The sequence below is a fragment of the Heterocephalus glaber genome, unplaced genomic scaffold, assembly GCF_053883595.1.
Source record: "Heterocephalus glaber isolate CG9 unplaced genomic scaffold, H.glaber_assembly_v1.0 deba00000943, whole genome shotgun sequence".
NCBI lineage: Eukaryota > Metazoa > Chordata > Mammalia > Rodentia > Bathyergidae > Heterocephalus > Heterocephalus glaber.
In genome coordinates, this window is record NW_028258175.1 from 13,994,146 (window position 1) to 14,017,053 (window position 22,908).

Consider the following 22,908-nt stretch of genomic DNA (forward strand, 5'->3'; position numbering starts at 1 on the left):
GTGCCGTCACCTGCCTTGCAAGCATGAGGTCCCGAATTCGATCCCCGGTACCAAAAATAAAAAAAAGATAGAATACTGCCAGGGATTTAGCTCAGTGGCACCGCACCTGCCTTGCAAGCACAAGGTCCTGAGTTCGATCCCCGGTACCAGGAAAAAAAAAAAGACATAAAATTGGAAAAGAAATAAATTGTCATTATTTACATAAGTACAATTTCTCTAAAACCAGAAAACAAAAACTAACATCCAAAAACAATGGAGGATGAAATGGGGGTGTAAAAATGATTGAGATGCAATATGTATATGTATTGATTCTCCAAGATGAATGCAATTACTATGTATTACAAATATATACTAATAAAAAAGGAAAAACAATGGATTTTTTAAATACATTTTGGTACATTCATTCAATGGACTATTTTATAGTCATGTAGAATGAGATTCTTGAAGGAGTGCTAATACAATAACAAGATGTTTGCTAAAAGCCAGCTGAAAATAATATTTTAGGGGAGTTCTGGGAAAATATAGACTGGTTATTAGGTGATTTTTAAGGAACTATTCTTCATTTTGATAGAAGTGATGGTGATATATGGTTACAATGGAACTTTCCATTTTCAAAAATGCATTCTTAAGAACCTAGGGCAAGGACGGGGATTTAGCTCAGTGGTTTCGCTGCCTGCTGCCCAAGCACAAGGACCCAAGTTCGATCCCCAGTACCAAAAAAAAAAGAACCTAGGGCAAAGTTTTTCAACCTTTGTACTACTAACATTTGGAACTAGATAATTCTTTGTCAGAGAAAATGGGCTATCCGTGCATTGCAGGATGTTTACCAGCATCCCTGTGCTCTATCTACTAGATACCAATAGCATACTCCTCTGTAAAAAGAGGTAAAACTCTGACAATCAAACTGGCCCCAGACACTGACAAATATCCCTGGGAGCAGATGCCAAAACTGCCTTCAGGTATGAGCCTCTGATCTAGGTTCCCATTGGGCATAACACTGTGTTACAGCAACCCACCCAATACTAGTCTACTGCAAATTTGTACATTAGCATACTACCCAGCTGTAAATCTCAGCAGCTGCACCTGAGGGATGCAATCTTTGTGTTCACTCACTTGGTATGATGAATGGCAAGGTGTGTGGACATGTGTAAAAGTGTCAAACCAGGATTTTTACCCACAAAATGCTCCATCTAACAAGTTTTGCATATGTTTTTCTGAGCATCACAAGGGATAAAAAACACCCACACTAGTCTTCTGTTATGTAAACGTGTATTTTACCATAGTGGAATGTGGGTGTGACTCACAGTAGCTGCATCTGGGGAAAGCAAAAACTCATCTATGCATTCACCCATTTGGCAGACAAATGGCAAGGTGTGTACTGGAGCTCCACAGCAGCAATATAAGTTTTATCTATGAAATCCTCATTGTTAAATTTCTGTGCATTCAGGATTCCTTTGTTTTGTTTTTTAGTTTTCTTTTGATTTTTCTGGTAGAAGTAGCCCAATTCAGTACAATGGCACATGAAAAACCAATTTGCAAGTTTTGGAGGAGGTCAAAGTGAATCTTCAAATTACTCATGCATAGATAATGAAGATGATAATGACTTTGATATTGGTCAATTGAGCCACAGTTCTTGTGACGATGAAATGGACCAAGAATCCACCAATACAGAAGCAGAGATTCAAACGACAAAGAAAACAGCAATGTGAGTACATATTTTACTAGTCAAAATGGTACAAAATGGTCGTGCAACCAAATAGAATGATCCAATGTTAGAAATAGGTCTAAAAATATAGTGAGGATCTTGGCAGGGGTGAAACCTATTAGACGGAATGCCAGCACTCATTCAATGTTGGAATGTGTTTGTAACAGATGAAATGCTAGATGTTATGAAATACACAAATGCTGAAATACAAGTAAAATGTTCTGAAGCCATCAATAGCCATACTCAAAAATGTATTTATTATGACACCTCACTAGCTGAACTGAAAGCATTCATAGATCTGCTGTACTTAGCAGGTCTTTCTCATGGTAATAACAGGAATGTAAAAGACTTATGGAAAAGTGATAGGTATGGGCTTGAGGTTTGTAGAATAACAATGACACTGAGGAGATTTGGTTTCCTTCAAAATTGCCTGAAATTTGAGAACAAAACCACTTGCCAGAGCCCAGGGATTTAGCTCAAAAGCACAGTCCCTGCCTTTCAAGCGCAAGGTCCTGAGTTGGATCCCCAGCAATGGAAAAAAAAAAAATCACTGGCCAAGAAAGAAAAAGAACTGATAATCTGCTTACTGGTTGTTATCTGCTCACTGTTTGAGAAATTTGAGGGTAATTGTGAAACAATTTAAACACCATCTGAATACATGACTATTGATTACCTTGCAGCATTTCATGGTAGCTGTAGCTTCAGGCAGTACATGCCAAAGAACAATCTTCAAAATATGGCATAAAGTGCTGAGGACAAGAGCCACCCCCACAGCAGAGGAGGTCAGCCCTCCAGCTGCCATACTACCACCCCCAGCACCAAGGAGGTGAGCCACATGGGCGGCAGCAACACCCCCCCACACACTGTTGAAATGAGAAGACATGTAAACAAGCCTCAAAACCAGACATCCAGATCACCTAAAGCAACCACAAATGGAAATGAGATGGAACAATCTGATACTCAACCACCTGGACTCCCTGAACTGGCAACAAAAGAGGATCTGGGAAAAATGAAATAAGAAATACTATGTCAGATAACAGCAGAGATTGTGCTCATAGTGCATGATATGATTAATAAATCTAGAGAGAACACAGATTAAAAAAAATAGAGGAGCTGAGGAACATGACCGAATCCCAACATAGGAAAAAAAATGGAATCCATAAAACAGGTGCAAACAGATTTTGAGGAGATTAAAAACTCCACTGAAAGTTTACACAGCAGAATGAGCCAATGTGAGGACAGAATTTCAGATACAGAAAATAAGATTGCAATTAGTGACCAGGAAAAGAAAATTTTCTTTAAAAGAGTAAGGGACCAAGAAAAATCAATGCAGCAGATGCTAGATGATGCAAAGAAGAATAGCATAAGACTGATCAGAGTCAATGAAGAAATAGGAGAGAGTGCAGACAACATAAAAAAAAACTGTTCACAGAAGTGATGGCAGAAAACTTCCCCAGCAGGGGAAAAGAACTTGACATAAAGATAAGTGAGGAATATAGGACACCAACTAGCCGTGATCAAAAAAAATCTACATATAATAGTTAAGATTCCAGAAACCCAACAGAAGAAAAAAATTCTACAAGCAGTTAGAGAAAAGAAACAAATCACGACACCCTGACAAAGTCGGATTTATCCCAGGGATGCAAAGATGGTTCAACATACATAGATCAATAAATGTAATACACTATATTAACAGAGCCAAGGACAAAAACCATATGATCATGTCAATAGATGCAGAAAAAGCATTCAACAAAAAACAACACCCATTCATGATAAAATCCCTACAGAAAATTGGAACAGAAGGTCTTTATCTCAACCTGATTAAGGCTATCTATGAAAAACCAACAGCCAACATCATACTAAATGGTCAAAAACTGAAAACTTTCACACCAAAATCAGGAACAAGGTAAGGATGCCCACTATCACCACTTCTATTCAATACACTTCTGAAAACATTAGCCACACCAATTAGAAAAGAGAAAGAATTAAAAGGAAAAATGATAGGAAAGGAAGAAGTTAAACTGTCATTATTGTCTAACGATAGGATATGTTACATAGAAGACCCAAAAAAACTCTGCCAAAAGACTTCTAGACTTAATTGACAGAATCAGTAGAATAGCTGGCTACAAGGTCAACACTCAAAAAACAATAGCCTTCTTATATACAAATAACAGACTCTCTGAGAGAGAAATTAGGGAAATAATTCCTATTACAATAGCATCCAAAAAAATGAAATATCTAGGAATCAATCTAACAAAGGAAGCAAAAAAAAAAGGAAGCAAAAGACCTCTGCACTGAAAACTACAGCACTCTGAAAAAACAGATAGAAGAGGATATAAGAAAATGGAAAGACATCCTTTGCTCCTGGGTAGGAAGAACCAATATAGTGAAAATGGTCATACTTCCAAAACTACTATATAGATTTAATGCAATGCCAATTGAAATTCCAACAATATACTTCACAGAACTACAGAAAACAATCCAAAAATTCATTTGGAACTGGAAGAGACCTGAAATAGCAAAAGCAATTCTAGGCAACAGAGACATGGCTGGGGGTATCACAATCCCAAACTTGAAACTATACTACAAAGCTACTGTAATAAAAATAGCATGGTACTGGCAAAGAAACAGACCCAAGGATCAGTGGAATACATTAGAAGATGCAGAAGCAACTTCAGACAAATTTAGCCACTTCATCTTTGACAAAGGAGCGAACCACCCTCATTGGAGGAAAGAATGCTGATTTAATAAACAGTGTTGGAAAAACTGGATTTCAACCTGCCAAAGATTAAAACTAGACCCATATTTATCACCATGCACTAAACTAAGATAGAAGTGGATTAAAGATCTAAATATTAAGCCAGAAACACTAAACTTGCCGGAAGATAAGTTAGGTAGAACTCTTGAAGACAATGGCATAGGAAAAGACTTTATGAACGAAACCTCAGTAGCATGGGAACGAGCAGAAAGAATCAACAACGGGGATCTCATCGTATTAAAAAGCTGTACTACAAGACAAAACCACCAACAGAGCTAAGAGACAACATACAATATGGGAAAAAATTTTTAGCAGCTGTACCTCAGACAAAGGACTACAATCTAGAATATATAAAGAACTGAAAAAAGTCAGAGCCCCCAAATTTAAAGACCCAATTCAAAAATGGCCATCTGAAATGAACAGACATTTCTCAAACAAAGAAGTAAAAGCAGCAAATAAACATATGAAAAAATGTTCAATATCACCAGTCATTCAAGAGATGCAGATGAAAACAACACTGAGATTCCACCTCACCCTACGAAGAATGGCTGCTATCATGAAATCAACCAGTAACAAATGCTGGCAGGACTGCCGGGAAAGAGGAACCCTCCTCCACTGCTGGTGGGAGTGCAGACTGGTGCAACCCTGTGGAAAGCAATCTGGAGATATCTCAAACAACTAGAATTAGAAGTCCCATTTGACCCAGCTATTCCTCTGCTGGGTATCTTCCCAAAAGATTAAAAGTATCATACCACACCAATATATGTCCACCCATGTTTACAGCGGCACAGTTTGTAATAGCTAAAGCTTGGAAACAGCCCAAGTGCCCATCAACTGGAAACTGGATAAAGAAGATGTGGGGTTTTTTTTTATAAAATGGAGTATTACTCAGCCATAAAGAATGAGAAACTAGAGACATTTATAGCTAAATGGATGCACAGTTGAGGCCATACTCTTCAGTGAAATAAATAGGACACACATTTGTAAATACCAAATAGTTTCTCTAGTGTGAGAAACTGAAAGTGTAAATAAGGATTAAAACAAATAATTGATAATTTGAAATAGGAAGAAAAGGTCCAAAAGTGTAGGGGAAGTGGGAGGGGAAGGGAAAAGGAACAAAGGGAAAGGAAAAATTATGAGAAAAGAAAAAAATGACAACAAAGTCTATGCAAATAGGGAAGGGTGCACAGGTAATGGGGAAAAAATAAGAACCAAGATACATCATGTACAGGTACAAGCACCCAGTGATAAATGTAAACTTATATGTACCAATAAAAGAATTTAAGCAAAAAAAAAAAAAAACCAAATCACATACAAAGGAAAGCCCATCAGAATCACAGCAGACTTCTCAATGTAAACCCTCAGGGCAAGAAGAGCTTGGAGTGACATATTTCAAGCCTTAAAGGAAAAGACCTTCCAGCCCAGATTGATGTACCCTGCAAAATTATCTTTCAATATTAATAGAGAAATAAAAGATTTTCATGACAAAGAGCACCTTAGGAACTTCATGAATACCAAACCAGCACTCCAAAAAATTTCAGACAATATCCTAGGAACAGACAACGAGGATTGCAACCCCAGGAAGCCCTGCAGAATGAATCCATAGGACACGACAAGAAATTAAATGTAAAGGGGGAAAATCCAACCAAAAAAAAGTCATGACAATGATAAGTCAATACATATCAGTTATAACCACCAATGTTAATGGTCTCAATTCACCAATCAAAAGAAATAGACTGGCAGAATGGGTCAAGAAGCAAGACCCAACAATATGCTGCATACAAGAAACATACTTAATTGAAAAAGAAACTTACAGACTGAAAGTTAAAGGGTGGAAAACAATACTCCATGCGACAGGAACACCAAAAAAAGCAGGAGTAGCTATCCTCTTTGCAGATCAAGTGGATTTCAAACCAACACTGAATAAGAGAGACAAAGAAGGACACTACATCCTTGTAAAGGGAACAATCCAAGAGGAAGAGATGACAATCATAAATATATATGCACCAAACACTAGTGTGTCCAACTATATAAAACACATATTAACGGACATGAAAAACCATATAAGCACTAATACAATAGTAGTGGGGGACCTCAATACCCCACTGTCACAAACAGATAGATCAACTAGACAAAAAATAAGCAATGAAATACTAGAACTCAATCAAACTCTTGAACAAATGAACTTAACACATGTTTAGAGTGTTCAACCCCACAAAATCAGAATTCTTTTCAGCTGCACATGGGTCGTTCTCCAAAATAGACCACATACTCACTCATAGAACATGTTTAAGTAAGTGCAAAGAACTGAAGTTATCCCCTGTATATTATCAGACCACAGCGTGATGAAATCAGAGATCAATAGCAAAAGAAACTGCAAAAATTTCATAAACACATGGAAATTGAACGACACACATCTGAATAACCAATGGGTCACAGAGGAAATTAAAGAACAAATCAGACAGTTCTTACAATTAAATGACAATGTCAATACAACATATCAGAATCTATGAGAGACAATGAAAGCAGTCTTAACAGGGAAATTCATAGCAGTGAATACGCATATTAGGAAAACAGAGCGAGCCCAATTAAACAACCTGATGCTGAACCTCAAGCTTCTAGAAAAAGAAGAGCATGACAAACCCAAAGCTCATACAAGGGAGGAAATTATAAAGATCAGAGCAGAAATCAATGCAATGGAGACTACGAGAATGATACAAAAAAATCAATGAGGCCAAGAGTTGGTTCTTCAAAAGAATCAACAAAATTGACAAACCTTTAACCAACCTTATCAAAAAAAGGAAAGAAAAGGCCCAAATCCATGCAGTTAGGAATGAAAAGGGTGAAATTACAACAGACCCAGCAGAAATCCAGAGGATCATCAATACCTACTTCCAGAACCTATACACCAATAAGATGGAAAACACAGAAGAAATGGACAGATTCCTAGATATATATGAATTACCAAAGTTGAACGAAGAAGACCTAAAAATTCTAAACAACCTGATATCAATCAATGAAATTGAAAATGTAATTAAAAACTTAAAAACTAAGAAAAGCCCAGGTCCTGATGGCTTCACTGCCAAATTCTACAAGACATGTAGAGAGGAACTACTGCCACTAGTGTTTAAATTCTTCAATGAAACTGAAAGGGAAGCAATACTCCTGAATTCATTCCTGGAAGCAAGCATCACCTTGATCCCCAAAGTAGAAAAAGACCTAACCGAAAAAGAGAACTATAGGCCAATCTCACTAATGAACATAGATGAAAAAATCCTTAATAAGATACTGGTAAATACAATGCAGAAGATCATCAAGATCATACACCCTGATCAAGTGGGATTCATCCCAGGGATGCAGGGATGCTTCAACATATACAAATCAATCAATGTACTACACTATATCAATAGAGCCAAGGACAAAACCCATATGATCATCTCAATAGATGTAGAAAAAGCATTTGATAAAATCCAACACGCATTTATGATAAAAACCCTACAAAAAATTGGAATAGATGGTCTCTATCTCAATCTGATAAAACCCATCTATGAAAAAGCAACAGTCAATATCATACTAAATGGTCAAAAACTGAAGTCCTTCACCCTAAAATCAGGAAAAAGACAAGGATGTCCACTATCACCACTCTTGTTCAATATAGTTTTGGAAACATTAGCCACAGCAATTAGACAAGAGAAAGTAATAAAAGGAATAAAGATAGGAAACAAAGAAGTCAAATTGTCATTATTTGCAGATGACATGATACTCTATATAGAAGACCCCAAGAGCTCCACCAAAAATCTTCTAGACTTAATAACCAAATTCAGTAAAATAGCTGGATACAAGGTCAACACACAAAAATCAATAGCTTTCCTCTACACAAACAGCAGACTCACCGAGAAATAGGGCAAACCATTCCTTTCACAATAGCATCGCAAAAAAATGAAATATCTAGGAATCAACCTAACAAAAGAAATCAAAGACCCCTTCTCTGAAAACTACAGCACTCTGAAAAGAGAGATTGAAGATGATATCAGAAAATCCAAAGACATCCCTTGCTCCTGGGTAAGAAGAATCAACATAATGAAAATGGTCATACTTCCAAAACTGCTATATAGATTCAATTCAATTCCAATTGAAATTCCAGCAGCATACTTCACGGACCTTGAGAAAACAATCCAAAAATTCATTTGGAACAAGAAGAGACCTGGAATAGCAAAATCAATTCTAGGCAACAGAGACATGGCAGGGGTATCACAATCCCCAACTTGAAACAATACTACAAAGGTATTGTGATAAAAACAGCATGGTATTGGCAAAGAAACAGACATGAGGACCAGTGGAACAGATTAGAAGATGCAGAAACAACTCCAGACACACTCTGCCACCTCATCTTCAACAAAGGAGCCAAACACACTCACTGGAGGAAAAATAGCCTTTTTAATAAATGGTCCTGGAAAAATTCAGTTTCAACTTGCCAAAGATTAAAACTAGACCTGTATCTCTCACCATGCACTAAACTAAAATCAAAATGGATTAAAGATCTAAATATTAAAACAGAAACACTGAACCAGCTGGAACAGAGGTTAGGTAGAACTCTTGAAGATATTGGTGTAGGAAAAGATTTTATGAACAAAACCTCAGTTGCCTGTGAAATATCACAATCAACAACTGGGATCTCTTCTTATTAAAAAGCTTCTGCACAGTAAGAGAGACCACCAACAGTGAGAAGAGACAACCCACAATGCGGGAAAAAGTTTTCACCTGCTGTTCATCATACAAAGGTCTACTATCTAGACTATATAAGGAACTTTAAAAAATCAGACCTTCCAAATTTAAAGACCCAATCCAAACATGGGCATCTGAAATGAACAGTCATTTCTCAGGCAAATAAGTAGAAACAGTAAATAAACATAGGAAAAAATGTTCAACATCACTGGTCATTCGAGAGATGCAAATGAAAACAACACTGAGATTTCACTTCACCCCAGAAAGAATAGCTGCTATCATGAAATCAACCAGTAACAAAGGCTGGCAGGGCTGTGGGGAAAGAGGAACCCTGCTCCATTGCTGGTGGGAGTGTAGACTGGTGCAAGCATTGTGGAGATCAGTATGGAGATACCTCGAAGAACTAGGACTGGAAGTCCCATTTGACCCAGCTATTCCCCTGCTGGGGATCTTCCTCAAAGAATTAAAAGAATCATACCACAGTGATGTGTGTGCACCCATGTTCACAGCAGCACAATTTGTAATAGCTAAAACTTGGGCAGCCCAATTGCCCATCAACTGGAGACTGGATAAAGGAAATGTGGTTTTTTTATAAAATGGAGTCCTACTCAGCCATAAAAAATGAGAAATTAGAGACATTTATAGCTAAGTGGATGCACATTGAGGCAATACTCTTAAGTGAAATAAATAGGATGTGCATGTGTCCAAATATTTTCTGTAGTGTGAGAAACTGAAATGTAAATAAGGACTAAAAGGTATAATAGATAATGTGAAATAGGAAGAAAAGGGGCAAAGGGGAAGGGGAAGTGGGAGGGGTAGGGGAAAGGAAAGAAGGGCATGGAATTAATATGAGGAAATGAAAGAATAGAAACAAAGTCTTTGTAAATAGGGAGGGATGAAGGGGCTGAAGGGAGGGCAGGGGAGTGGGGAAAAAATAACCAGGAGACTATGTAAAGGTGCAAATTTCCAATGATGAATGTCATTACATTGTATACCTAAAATGTACCAATAAAGTTAATTTGGGGGGGGGGTACCAAGGATCGAACTCGGGACCTTGCGTTTGTGAGGCAGGCGGTGGAACCACTGAGCTAAATCCCCAGCCCCAACAAAATTAATTTTTTTAAAAATATGACATAAAAATTTATCCCCTTGTAGATGCAAAGATTTATTCTGCTTTCAGTTTAGAAATTTATCCTGGAAGTCAGCGACCAGGTCCTTCTTCATATAGTAATAAACCAAATGATGTTGTGAATAGACTTGTTGCTCCCATCTCCAAAACCAACTGGAATGTGGTATCTGACAATGGGTTTACCAGTTTTCCACTGATGTTACATTTGCTAACAGACCACAAGTTGACCAGTGTAGGAACTATACACAGGAACAAAGTAGAAATTCCAAATGAAATGTTGCAATTTCAAAACAGAGAATTGAATAGTACAATCTCTGGATTTCAGAAAGATATAACATGGGCCTCAGTGCTGCTGTCAGCATTGCACCACGATGGAAATATTGACAGGAAGACCTCAACAAGATGGAAGCCCGAGATGGGAACTTCCTAGGACAAAACCAGAGGCAGAGTAGATGTTGTTGAGGAGCTATGCAGCAACTATGATGTCACTGGAAACACAAAGCATTGGCCAGTGGCGGTTTTACTCGATCCTAAACATGCGTGGTATGGTTTGATAGTTTACAAAGAAAATAACAAGTGAAAAATACCACAGAGAAATTTTCTTAGAGGATTGGGCCTGGAACTCATAAGAAATCTTTTACAGCAGAGGAAAAACAAAATGTTTCTGCCCAGGGAACTACACAAAATAGTTGTGGAGCACACTGGTGAGCTGACAGCTGAATAGGCAGGTACATCATCACAGAGACCTGCTATGATAATAGGAAAACCAAAAAGATGTCAACATCCTCTACAAAAAAGGACAGGAAAACAAAACATGTGCTATTGGTGTAAGCAATATTTGTGTATGGAACATGGAGTTGTCATGTGTGAAGACTGCCTTGGGTGTGGCAGTTGAAGCTTATTTCTGTGGCAGACTTTTGTTTGTATTTACACTGATGTTCCATAGGTATTTATTCCCAGTGTTATCTTTTAGGTTTTGTAAGCAAGTAAACAGCTGATGTGAAAATGCTGATGTCTATTCTAAGCACTCATTACATATTTGATATTTTATTTTACTGATATCTTATTTACCTGGTAAGTGCACATTGTATGATACAGTGAGAAGGTTCTGACAAAAGAGGAAGACAAGAGAAGTTACAAGAACGGCTTGCCACACAGGAAAGGAAAGCTAAGCACAGGTGCTGCCAGTGTGAGCCAGACCTGTGCGTGGAACATGCAGCTGTCAAGTGTGAAGACTGCCTTGGCTGTGACAACCGAAGCAAAGATTACTTTTGCTGTAGAGTTCTACTGGTATTTTCACTGTAGTTCATCTAGGAATTTATTTGTTATTTTTTAGACATCGTACACCAAAAAACAGTCGATGTTGAAAATTTTGGTGCTTTTTTATAAACACTCAATAAATATTAAAAATTTAATACTTTTTTTTCATTTTTTCCTGTTAAGTACTCAATATTTAATATAATAAAACTCACAAAATTAATAATTTATCAATAGAAATATTCTAAAGAATAAACATGGGTATTATACAACCACAATAAGGCACCTTTATGACAAAATTGGCATTATGCTCCACGGGGTTACGTGATGTCTAATGTATTTTAAACCATTAAAGAAAAATACAGACAAAAGAAATATGACAAATATTAATGTTAATTTAAGTGCTGAATACATGGATGTCTAGTATACTAGTCTATTTCTATTCTGTAGAAAGTTTCATAGCAGTAAAAAAATTGTAATATGCTATAGGTAGCAAATGGAATACCCAATTGTGTTTATGTAAAATTATTTATACAAAAACTACCCCAAGAAATGTATCCAAGGGGTTGTGGATGCATGAGAGTGTGGTTCGTGGTTGCTTTCCTTTCCAGGTTTTTAAAATAATCTATAATTATACACTTTTAGATTGAAAAAATTGACAAATCTAAGATCCTTGAAACAACATTATTAATCATTCATGATCTAATATTAGAAATGAATTAGCAATAAACACAGCAGGGACTGGAATCTTGCAGAGTTGAGTCCCTCTTCCATCCCCAGTGAAGAAAGCATCTCAAGGCCGGAACACCTTTGAATGGGCACACATCTGCATAATGACTTTCCTTTGTTCTTTTCTTGCTGGCTAATTGACTAACTTGTTAAACAAACATGCCTTCAGACTTCACACCAGATTAGAGCCCTTTGTAAATAAAGTTATAGTTGGGAATGTGCTTCCCTTAGATAGTAAATAAATTTAGGAATGTTGAGTTTGGCACTGTATGCCAAGATGTCTAAGTAACACTCAAATTCTTCCACACATATGAATATATGCCCAAGATCATGAAATGCCAATAGCCCACAAGGCAAAAAAGAGCTAACATCACTCTGAATTAGAGACCCTCCCTTATCAAAATGCCCCACAGGCAAAGAAGTTGTTCCTATCTCTTCTACCCTATCAAACACTTGTGGTTTCACTGATGCCACAGCGGCTGGGATGGTACCTGGATTCCACAACAAGAGCAATACAATTCCTTGGCATTCTGTGGTTAAGAGTCCACTTCCCCTGATTTATCACATGTATCCTTCTCTCCATTTAACATGTGTGCCTCCTGTGATAACCAGCATTTTTCTAATACCAGTATTGTATTGTTAAAAACAAGTCCGTCTGCCCTTAAAAAGCTTACTTTTCACTAGATTCTTAAAGTTCTCTAAGATCCTAGGAGTTGCAACCACCACCAAGGAATGGATCCAGGGCATCCTGAATACAGAGTTAAGCTGTATTCTGTTTTTCACATAAAGATGAATATCTTCATCTGATTTCTGACTCAACACGCATGTAATCACAAGTCATGAATCATTTAAAGAAAAACTGACCAGCAAGGAGAACAAATTCCTTGAACTTTTCTGAACAGAATGACATCTTCCTAGGAGATAAGGAAGCTGAACTGGGTCACGCTGAGCTAAGAAGGGAGCTGTCTGCCCTGGTAGGTAACTGCTCCACCCATGATGTCGCTGTCTCTAGGAACAGCCTGCTCCTTGCCCTATAATGCATGTATCAGGAGAACAGGATGCTGAGCAGAGGGGCCCTCCAAGATAGGCTGTTCAAAGACCAGCTATGCCACTTACTGTGTTCCATTGGACCACTGGACAGCATAGTCAAGTTCTCTGCTTCAGTTTCCTCATCTGCAAACTGAGGAGAAAAAGAATATTTTATGGAATTGTCATGAGGAGTAAGAGGAATATTTCATGGGAAGCAGTAAGCACAGTGCCTGTCAAATAGTAAACACATTTATGATGTCAGCTATTCCCCACTAACATAGTACAGATACTAACGTAAAGTAATATAGTACTGGCTCCTTGTGAGTCATTATGATCTTTGTTACTTACCCAGAAGCCCCAGTTCCATTCTGAGAACCTATTAATGTGAGGCATCGTGCTCCTTGCTATTTGTACACGCTCCCTTAACCCTTTCAGCAGCCTATGATAGAAGTATTATTGTCTCCACTTTAAGATGAGGGCTGAAAGAACCTACTCATGGTCACACAACCATAAGGAGCAGAATCAAGATTCAAACCCAGGCTCATTTTACGAGCAGTTCCATGCTTTCTTCCCACACACTCTGCCTTCTCCACCTTTTGTCTTTCTAATGACATTATTATCTCTAAACTTTCATCTTATCCTGTTCTTTAAGCAACATGTCAAGCGGTTTGTTCTTGTTACTTTCTTTAACTGGTAAGCCTCTCTTAACTAGCTGGCAGTGTATGCTCACTGCGGAACCACCATTCCTATGTACCTCTGGACCTTCGAGCATTACCAAAATTATAAATGCACTCATCCTTCAACTCGGCAATTCCACTTTCGGAAATGTAGCCTATAGATGTACTCAAACCTGTACACAGTGAGATAGGTACAATATTATTGATTCCACCATGATTTCAATAAGAAACACTCCAAAATGTCTACAAAGAGGCCAATAATGAAGCCAATCATGATCTATCTATATAATAGGAAAACACATAATTATCAATAAGAATAAAGAACTCGTCATACCCTGATATGAAAAGATAAGCAAAGTACATCCTAAGTACGTAATGGTTGATAATTTTTTAAAAGGTGTATATACATTTATATTTGCATATATATTCCTGAGATTCTACAAAGATTAAAACAAAGAAACAAATAACCATGACTGCCTGAAAAGAGAAAATGGCAGCCGTAGGATGGAGAGTTTTTACTGCCCACTCTAATATACTCTTATTTTTCAATTTTTGAATAGTGAATGAGCTCTCTATTGAAAATGGCATAATAAGAAAAATAACGATTTCAGGTAAGAAACTATCCTTTGCATGACTCTGAGTGAGAAGAGAGAGTCAGAAAGGATAAATAACATTCCAAGGAGACAATGAGAGGAAAAGCTCTAGGAATCAAGAAAGAGGTTATGCAAGCCCAAAGAAAGAGAAAAACAAGGCAGGAAAAAAAGCACAAATCATCTGCAACCAACCCTGGCTCAAGGAGGGAGGGGAACTCAATCCAAAAGCAAAAAGTAAGCACAGAGAGGGCCAGAAGCCCCAGTGATAAACAACAGACCAGCAGCCCTGGCCACAGAAGAAACCCACAGTTAGAGCAAGCTGTAAATCCAGAATGGAGATTTACCTAAAAGTGACTTCTCTTGTGTGGTTATTTCCACACAACCCACTACAGCACACAGCATGTCTCAGAGTGCTATTACCAGAAGCCATCTTGAGAGAGGGCTTCTTGTTTGGGACGGAGCTCCTCCAGGGGTCAGAAGTCACAGAACAATCATATTTCAGGTTCCCTAGGGATCCTTTGCCACAATGGCTAGGTGGGAGGCCACCACAAGAGACAGTCATTGGGAGGAAGTGAGTTGGTCATAGACTCTCTGAGAAGTTTAACCATTGGGGTGCTCAAAGACTATGGAAGGCATAGTGGTTGGCAGCACCCTCGTGTTGAGGGGCAAGACCCTTCACAGGTGGTTTTCTAAGAGGCCTGGAAAGCACCAGGATAAAACCAGTGGATTGCTTAGATCCCACAGCTGCCCCATCCATGATCTTTTTGCTTCTCTCACTCTCTAGTGCTTTTGAGACATGCCTCTCCTTGGACTTTTGCCACACCACAGGTGTATAGACAAAGGGACCTCTGGGGCAAGTGGGGCACCTAGCTGGCCCACATGTTATGATCTAATAGGGGATAGCAATGACTCCAGGAGTGCAAAAGGGGAAAAAAACAACAATAAAACATCTCTGAAGTGCAGACAGTCCTGAGGCAGACAACATACCATTGACTAGGCCTCCCTGTGGGAAAGGAGGGGCAGGGCTCAGCATCCATGATGCACCAGCCTATTAGGTGGGAGTGGAGAGGAAATAAAACAGGATCCAGGTGCAACTCATCACCCTTTCAAACAAGATCACTACATTACTACCAAAGAGAGCAATCCACCAAAAAGGTATCATTGTAAATATATATATATATATACACACACACACACACACACACACACACACACACACATCAATATCAAATGTTGGTTCACCCAATTTCATAAAACAAACATTGTTTGACATAAAGGGACAGATAGGCTCCAATATAATATTCCTCTATAATTCCACCATAATCCAAGCAAAAGAAATCAACAAAGAAACATCAGAGTTAAACTATATTATGGACCAAATGGATTTAACAGACACCTATAGAATATTCCATCCAACAACTGAAGAATATACATTATTTTCAGCAGCTCAGGAAACTTTCTCCAAAACAGATCATATTTTAAGTACAATTTCTTGAACCTTATATTATAATGGAATAAAACCAGAAATCATCAGCAAGAGAAACTACACAATCACATTGCTTTTGAATGATCAGTGGGTCACTGAAGAAATCAAGAAGGAAACTTAAAAATTCCTAGAATCAAATGAAAATGGGAACACAACATACCAGAATCTCTGGAATAGAGCAAAGGTAGTTCTAGGAGGGAATTTTATAGCTGTCAGTGCCTACATCAAAAATATCAAAGCTCTCCACTTGGATTATGGATCTGAAGAGAGAAATACTTTCAGATTAGCCCACATACCTGTAACTTACACTCAAAGATGAGATGGAGTTGTAAAGTGCTTTTATAATACAATATTATTGTTAAAAGCAAGGACTGACTCTTGTTTTATTTTGACATGTCATGTCCTGAAATAAATATTGATTCAATATGGCAAAATAAAAAAAGAATCAAAGCTCTCAAATAACCCAATGGTGTATATCAGTGGTGTTAGAAAAACAAAAACAAATTGAAATCAAACCAAATAAAATGATAAAGATCAGAGCTGAAATTAATTAAATAGACTGAAAACTATGAAGAACAAATGAAACAAGGAGTTGGTTCTTTGAAAAAATAAGAAAGACTAATAAATCTTTAGTCAAACTAACCAAAAGAAAAAGAAGACCCAAATCAATACAATTAGAGGTGAACATGGAGATATGATGATGGACACCACTAGAATCCAGAGAATTATTAGGGACTGTTTTGAAAACCTGTATTTTAAAAATTGGGCAATCTAGAAAATATGGATAAAGTCCTACACACCTATAACCTACCCAAATTGAACTACAGGATATAAAAAACCTAAACATATCAATAACAAGCAATGAAATTTAAGCAGTAATAAAAAGTCTTCCAACAAAGAAAACTCCAGAAACAGATAAATTCACTGCTGAATTTTGAGATCTTTAAAGAACAAACATCAATGCTTCTCAAAATATTCCATGAAATAGAAAGGGGAAGAATCATTCTAAACTTACTGTAAAAGGTCAATATTACCCTGATACCAAAACTGGGTAAAGACACAACTGTCAACACCAAAAGATAAATAAATAAATAAATAAATAAATAAATAAATAAATAAAACCATAGACCAGGGCCGGGGATTTAGCTCAGCAGCACAGCACCTGCCTGGCAAGCTCAAGGTCCTGAGTTCAATCCCCAGTACCAGAAAAAAAAAGAGAAACCTATAGACAAATATCCTTGATGAACACAGGCACAAAAATTTTTTACAAAATACTTTCAAACTGAATCCAACAACATATTTAAAAATATATACACCATGATCAAGTTGGTTCCATTCCAGAAATGCAAGGATGGTTCAACATAGTATAAAAATCATGAAATTTAATACACAACATAAATAGAATCAAGGAAAAAAAAATCACATGATCATCTCAATAAATGCAGATAAGGTCTTTGACAAAACTTGACATCCCTTCATAATAAAAGCCCTGAGGAGACTAGGTTTAGAAGGATCATATCTTAGCATAGCATAGGCTATATACAACAAACATATAACAAACATTATACCAAATGGGGGAAAACTGAAAACATTTCCTCTAAAGTCAGAAACAGGACAAGGATGTCCACTCTTACCATTTATATTCAACTGACTTGAAATGTTTGCCAGAGCAATTAGGCAGGAGAAAAAAATGAAAGGATACAAACAGAAAAAGAGAAAGCCAAATTATCTTTATTTTCAGATGATATGAACTTATCCTTAGACAACTCTTAACACTTTTGGATATGATAAATTCAGCAAGCAGTGGGATATAAAATCAACATTAAAAATCAACAACTTTCTATATACCAATAATTAACTCACCAAAAAAAAAAATTCCATTCACAATCACTTTAAAAGAAACCAAAACCTAGGAATCAACCTAAGGAAGTGAAAGACCTCTATGATGAGAATTACAGAACACTGAAGAAATTTTAGTGAAGACACTAACAGATAAGACATTCCAAATTTACACATTGGAAGATTAATCTTATAAGAATGGCCACATCAGCAAAAGTCATTGACAGATTCAATGCAAACCCTAATCAAAATACTAATGACACACTTCACAGAACTAGAAAGAACAATCCTAAAAATCCTATGGAAACATAATATATACAGAATAGGCAAAGCAATCCTGAGCAAAAAGAACAATGCTGGAGCTATTACAATACCCACTTTCAAAATATACTATGGAGGCGTAGTAACAAAAACAGCATGATACTGGCATGAAAAGAGACATAAAGATCAATGGAATGGAATAGAGTACACAGAAATAAACCTATGTAGCTATAAGCATCTGATTCTTGACAAAGGGACGACCAAAAACATATGGTGGAGAAAAGACAGCCTCTAAGAAATGGTGCTGGGTACAACTCACAATAGCTAAATCATGTAAGCAGCCTAAATTATAATAATAAACAGATAAAGGACAAAAATAATGTGAAAGATATAGATATACATATATAGGTATTGAGATATGCATAACTCAGCCATAAAGAAGGATAAATTTAAGTAGGAATAAATAAGTAGATAAATTTGTAGATAATTTTGTAAATAATTTTGTAAAGCAGACAATTTTGTAAATAAGCAAAGAAGTTTGATAAATAAGTAGATAAATTTGTAGGAAAATAGATAGCTCTTGACACCATAATGCTAAGAAAATAAGTCACTCACAAATGGTTAAATTCTGCATTGGTTCTCAGAGAGACCTAAAATATAAATTATTTGAAGACAAAAATAAAGAGCCATGTTAAAAAATAGGAAGGCAGACTCTATAGAGATGGGAAAGGGATTTGGGGAGGAAGGGAATGGGGGTGGGCAGGAGGAATAAAAGTGATTTACAAGTATCAAACCTCCAAGCTCAATGTAGTCACTTTGGATTACAAACATATACTAATAAAAATAATTTTAAAAAGAAATGGCGCTGGGAACATTGGTCATCCATATGGAGAAGACTGAAAATAAATCTACCCTCTCTAACCCTGTACAAAAATCAACTCAAAATGGAACAAAGGACCTACTATAACACCTGAAACTGAACATGCTAGAAGAAAACATGGAGGAAATATTTCAAGGTACAGACACAGGCAAAGATTTTCTGAGTAGGAGGACTTCAACAGCTCAGAAAACAATATCAGGAATCAGAAAATGAGATTACATCAAATTTAAAAGTTCCTGCACAACAAAAGAAAGAATTAAGAGTGAAAATACAGCCTAGGGAATAGGAGAAAATTTTTTACTAGCTATTCTCCCAACAGAGGACTAATATTGAGAATATTACCAAAAAACATAACTCCAAAAGAACCAAAAAAACTTAACTCCAAGAAAACAAATAATCCAATCAATAAGTGCCCAAGTAAACCTAATAAATATATCTCAAAAGAAATACAAATAGCCAATAGTTACATGAAGAAAATATTCAACATCTTCAGCAACGAGGGAAATGAAAATCAAAACTACACTGAAATTCCATCTCACTCCATTCAGAATAGCTATTATCAAAACTACAAAAAATAATAAATGCAGGCAGGGATGTGGGGAAAAGGTACCCTTATAGACAGTTGATAGGAATGTAAATTAGTTCAGCCACTATGGAAATCAGTTGAGAGGGTCCCCAAAAAACTAAAAATAGAACTGCCATATGATCCAGCTACCTTTCACTGATATATACCTAAAGGAATTAAAGTCAGCGTACTGTAGTGATACCTACATATCCATGTTTATCCTAGCACAATGTACAATAGCCAGGACATGGAATCAGCCTAGGCACCTTTCAATGGGTGAATAAAGAAAATACTGTATGTATATACACAACTAAGTCATAAAGAGGACTAAAATCGTATCATTTTCAGGAAAATGGATGGAATTGCAGACTATCATGTTAAGTGTAATAAAACAGACTCAAAAAGACAAATGTCACATTTCTTCCCTAACATGTGGCATTGAAGAGGGAAAAAAGATGAAATGAAAGTAAAAGAGAGACTATTAGACAAGAAGAAAGAGCCTCAGGAAAGGAGATGCGGAAGGGCAGTATGAGGGATGGATATGACCACAGTATCTAATACGCATCTATGAAAGTTCCACAGTGAAATCCAACATTTGACAAAATCAATACGCACTAACAAAAATAGAGGGAAAATATATTTAAGACCATCAGATTGGGAATCAAGAAGTTGAGCAATGCAGTAAACTTGGACAACTTACTTTACTCCTATCAGCCTCCAACTCTTTATCACCAAACTCTCCAAGCCCCAAAACACTTATCTAATCATGGAAATCATCCTCTCAATCAGAGCTGTCAGTAATGAACCGCCGGGCCGGGGATTTAGCTCAGTGGTTCTGGCGCCTGCCTCACAAGCACAAGGTCCCGAGTTCAATCCCGAGTAGCAAAAAAAAGGTAAAGTAATGAACTGCCTACAAGTTGCCAAGCGTTATAATACATGCTATAAGGACTGACTTCATTGAATCCTCTCAAGCAATCCTACGAGGTTGGAACTATTAATTACTTCTATTTCACAGATGAGCAAACTGAATAGCACAGTGGGGCTGTGACTTGCCCAGGGTCAAACAGTATTTGAACCTAGGTTTCTCTGAATCCAAGGCCTGTGCTTTGACTGCACAGTTTGCTGCTTTCATCCCAACTGGTAATTTCCCTGGTTGTGTTCCCTGCCCCTTCCACAAACTCCATCCTTAAGTTCTCTTCTGAGCATTGTAAAGTTTCACCAGGCCTGGCCCTCACTCATTTCTAATCATGCTTTATCCACCATAGCTTTGGAAATGAACTGTTACTAATGGCTAGTCATATGTCAGCCTAATGAATGGGATGCAGACTTCCATTAAAATAATGAAATTAGCGAGTTTCAAATTTGGTTACATCGCATGGCACACAGCCTCAAGTAATTACCACCCCACGCTCTTTCCCTCGAATTAAAGTCAGTTTATTTATCTAAGGTCTTTGGCTGGGCCATCTCTATTAAGCTCACATCATCTGTTTGGAAATGGTTGGGGTTTTGTTTTTTGGTTTTGGGGTTTTTTTGGCTTGTTTGTTTAAATGATGACCGGACTGTTCCCTGATTAATAAAGTTGTAAATGCAGTCAGAAATAGCTCCAGACCCAGTGCAAAAGCAAAGAGAGTAAGTCAAGGCGTAATTCTTTGGAGGCTTGGGTTTTGTTTGTTTGGTTCTTTTCTTTCTTTTTTTCAAAGGATGGAAACAACAAGAAAGAAGGTGTCTAAGCTCCAGGAACTCCAATTATGCTGACATTTCTGCTGCAGGAATACACCAAGATCCATTTTGCAGGGACCCAGTGAACTAGCTAATCAGATTTCCTTGGATAATTTGCTCCAAAGGTCAGCTGCCTTCAAAAGCACCCAACGCCTCATTATTTGGTGAAGCAGGCTGCACAGGGGCTGGGACTTGGAATTCAGCCTCCCATAGGCATGAGGTGAATGTGAAATTGTTTTAACCCAGATCCTACTGCCTTGGCTTTGGCCAAAGATCCATCTAACTATGTGGCTAGCTACAGACAAAACTACGACAAGAGGAAGCACCTGGATCAGAGCAGGCTCAGTCTCCTCTGGGATGGGTCTCTCCCGGGAGTACCAGACATGGGGACTCATCTGAATCTTATAATGTATCTGATCTTATAATGTAAAGGGTGGGCGGCCAGGCCTAGGTTATAACACTGAGTCCAACTCTACCAAATCCCTGACCCATGCTCCTCAAAATATCAAGTTGGTGAAACACAAGGAAAAACTGAGAAATTGTCAGAGACCAGAGGAGCTTAGAGAGACACAAAACTAAAGGCCTCTCAACTGGATACTGGACAGAAAACAACAACTTTAATAGATAAAACAGTGAAATCTAGGTAAAATTTGGAATATAATTCATAGGTTCTAGGGTTGGTATCTTAGCTGTGACAAATGCACCATGGTAAAGTAAGACAACTTGGGGAAAAGTTAAACTGGCAGGGGATTTATAGGACTTCTCTCTAACACTGCAACTTTTCTATAAATCAAATGTTAATTCAAAATGTTTTTTGAAAATTATATACCGTTTTTTAAAACTCCACTGTGTGTTATTTACAGTTTGATTAAAATAAAGCTTAAGTTTATTATTTTAAAAAATGTGATATAGTAGGCTAAAAACAAAACACCAAGTCCAGGAAGGAGTTCCGGAAAAGCTATCTTTACAGCTCCTTTAAAAAAAAACTCCAGCACTCTGGGAGGCTGAGGCAGAAAAATCATGAGTTTAAGCTCAGTATGTGCAACTTAAAAGACTTAGTGAATCCCTGTCTCAAAATAAAAAAGGGCTAGGATTTAGCTCAAAGGCTGTGGGTTCAATCTCCAGTCCCCAGGGGGGAAAATCTATTTACAAATCCTAGCAAATACAAAAAGAAACAACAAAATGTAAAACTAAAGCTAAATTAAAATATGATGCATCTTCTCTATGAATGGAAACAAGAAAAGGAACTGGGCTTTTCATGTTTACTCATCGCTCCCACTGACCTCCCACCCTGAAAGATCATAAATAACAACACAACCACAAAAGCAAATGTCACTGGCTTAGCTCCCTCTCACACAGGTCTAAAAATGCATACACCCTCAGCTCTAAGCCTGACCGACTGATCCTGCCTCTTCCCTGTGGGCCATCTCCTAGGAAGAGCTGTACGGTTATAGCACATCCATTGTGAGCCAACTGAGACCCGGTCTTTTTTCTTAAGGAGTCTTGGGAAACCTGCTGAAGGTGGCCTGAGCTGAGTCTTGAAAGAAGAATAGAAG

At 37.4% G+C, this 22,908-nt stretch overlaps 1 long non-coding RNA gene across 3 annotated transcripts in view; it reads right to left on the minus strand.

Annotated features, from left to right (window-relative positions):
* The window catches only part of LOC147828680 (uncharacterized), a 208,398-nt gene that overhangs the window by 99,820 nt on the left and 85,670 nt on the right, over positions 1-22,908 (minus strand). For all 3 annotated transcript variants that reach the window (XR_015450499.1, XR_015450498.1, XR_015450500.1), the window contains exon 2: positions 13,420-13,483. This is a non-coding gene — a long non-coding RNA (uncharacterized LOC147828680). The remainder of the gene's footprint in view (positions 1-13,419; positions 13,484-22,908) is intronic.